This window comes from Acinonyx jubatus, chromosome D3 (genome assembly GCF_027475565.1).
Source record: "Acinonyx jubatus isolate Ajub_Pintada_27869175 chromosome D3, VMU_Ajub_asm_v1.0, whole genome shotgun sequence".
Classification (NCBI taxonomy): Eukaryota; Metazoa; Chordata; class Mammalia; order Carnivora; family Felidae; genus Acinonyx; species Acinonyx jubatus.
The window spans coordinates 46252241-46254740 of record NC_069392.1 but is presented as its reverse complement, the minus strand read 5'-3'; the positions used below and the strand labels follow the sequence as shown (position 1 = coordinate 46254740).

General features: G+C 37.1%; 1 protein-coding gene across 6 annotated transcripts in view; it reads left to right on the top strand.

The window, feature by feature from the left end:
- Positions 1–2500, top strand: part of ZNF521 (zinc finger protein 521) — a 277721-nt gene that overhangs the window by 170359 nt on the left and 104862 nt on the right. The window contains exon 6 of one of the 6 annotated variants that reach the window (XM_053206341.1): positions 1–2500. This exon is cut by the window's left edge and continues 1881 nt beyond it; it is cut by the window's right edge and continues 7800 nt beyond it. The exons of the other annotated variants lie outside the window; for them this stretch is intronic. The gene's annotated coding sequence lies outside the window, so the exon portion shown is untranslated. 6 annotated transcript variants of the gene reach the window in all.

The following is a 2500-nucleotide window of genomic DNA, read 5'->3' as shown; positions in this document are numbered from 1 at the left end:
AATGACTGCGTAACCCGGAAAAGATAGCTGAGGCTTTAGGGAAGATTTAGGGGTAGACGGGACATGCTACTACGAAGAATGGAAATGGAAGTACAGGAACTCTCTTTCCATTTATATTTGAAATTTTTGTTTAGCATGTCAGCTTCCTACACATTCTCTTTCATGTCTTATCTGCTCTAAAACGCACTTAGTAATGTCTATCACCCCAGTACCTGGGTGCTTAGGTACTAAAAAGTGCTTTAAGAATGCAATTTGAAGACTGATAAATCAGGTCTGTTTAGCTCAGGGGAAAGAAAAGCTAAGTGGGGATTTAGTAGAAGGGAATAATATTCCTAAAAGGAAATCAGTTTGATGCCAGTAAGCTTTTTGAAGTAGAAACTAATTTGAAAGCATAGAGGTCATGGCTGAAATGGAGGACAGGACTGGACTGTCACATTTGAGCAATTTGAAGGGAAGGTTCTTCAAACACAGTGAATGGAATATAGAATAGCTTGCCAAAGTCAGCAGTGGAAATAGGCTCAGGGCGCTAGATGAATTTTTGGAGAGTAGGGACCACTGCGGTGGAGCCACAGGCAACAATTTAGAGCGATCCTAGGAGGTATGGCAAATGCGTCTGTTGGGTGTCTGTTATAATTTCAGGCCGTAATGGGTGTGTGGTTTTCTCCTTATACTTTACAGGTTCCGGTGTACCTACATTATCACTCTCTAAGTTTGAGTTTTAATACCATGAAGCAATGAATAATCTTTCCTATTAAAACGAATAATGCATGCACACTTCACCTTGTCGCACCCCCACTCCCACTAAAAAAAAAAAAAAAAGGAAATGGCAGGAACCATACGATATGGTGTATGTCAACTTCTATGCTGCAATACTTGAGGGAAAATAAAGAATGTAATACTATTTATTACAGGGAGACAAATTATAGTTTTTGTTCCATGTGAAAAGTTTAGGGGTGGCAGATTGACAGTAAATTCCATCAAATTCTGCCCTGCCAGAATGCCAACATTGTTCTTCATTCGTTTTAGCGTGAGGTTTAATTATTTGCTGATTTTTAATACCAGTCAGTCATTCTTAGCATCATTGAATTAACTCTGAACCCTATATCAGTAAAGAGCCTTATGTTGCCCCGTTTTTATTGTAACAGTGCAATACAGATTAAAATTGCATCTGTTAAGATTATATTGTGTATTTAGATTTCAGGAGACAGAAACACAATATTCTCATGAATAGAATGGTTGGAACCAATAACCTGTAACCAATTGCATACTTCTTCTATTGCAAAATCTGAGCTATAAGGATTACATTTTGGAAAAAGATTATAAATCTGTCACTACTGATCTAATCTTTACAGTGGCTTTGTAACCAGTTAGAGACTAAAGATCATTACTCTTCTTGCTCTGATTTTAATCACAACACATATTTGATATTTCATAATTTTCTTTTGTTCCATCAGCACGTGCATTATAAAGTGTACAACATTAATAAATAGAGGCATAATGAATGTGACTAATTGATTTTGGCAGTCAAAGACTGGCACACTTTTTATACAATAGGGAATCCATTCAAAGAAGCTTAACTGCTATTGAGAGCAAGTCTTCGATGCAGTAATGGTTTCTAATTTGGATTCTGCATGAGGTGAGCAGAATGAAGTTATTCAAAGTAGCTCACCACTTATTAGTTATTATTATTTGGTGCCTTGTTTTGTTTGCAACATTCATTTATCAGATTGTCATTCCCCTAAATAAAATGTTTATGTTTAGTACTGGATTCAGATGCCCCTCCCCCCAGCCCCCCAAATAGCCACTGAAAGCAACTGACTTATTTGGAGACAAAACAAATTTATTAACTTGTAAGCACAAATGCCCGACTACAGCTTCCAGTAGATGTTAGTGAAAAATTAATTCCTCGAAACTCCAAGGGAAAAATAGGTCTGAATGGTATGATCAGTCTTACCTTTAACAACGTGAATGGCCTTCAAAACCAATTTTACCTCCTTTATAAAACCTTTGAGCACTAAATTATATTACATGGCTGCGATTTAATAGTGGACATGAGATCAAATTGGGTGTCACTGAAGCATTAATCAACCAAGTGTCATCATAGGTAGTTAACAACTCATGTGTTAAGCTTTGTCACTCGAAACCAGAGACAGTGTGTACCAATGGACTCATCGCTTACTGTAGTCACAACTGATTTAGAGCAGATAATGAGTGTCGTGAAGGGTTTGCAAGAACTAAAACTTAACATTAAAAGTAACTTTTTGCTTTGCTGTCTGGCACCAGTTGGAAGGGCGAAGAGCTTGTGTTTGACTGCAATTAGGAAAAACTGATGGGAAGTCAGTCATTTCCAGGCACAGCATGATTGATTTTCCACCAATCGGAATAGGGAATGAGATACTCTAAGTCTACTATTATTAAATTATTTATAAAGTCATATTAAATCTGGTCATCAGTTCTGGCATTTCAGGTTAGTGAGGATTGTCCAATCACTTTGATGACA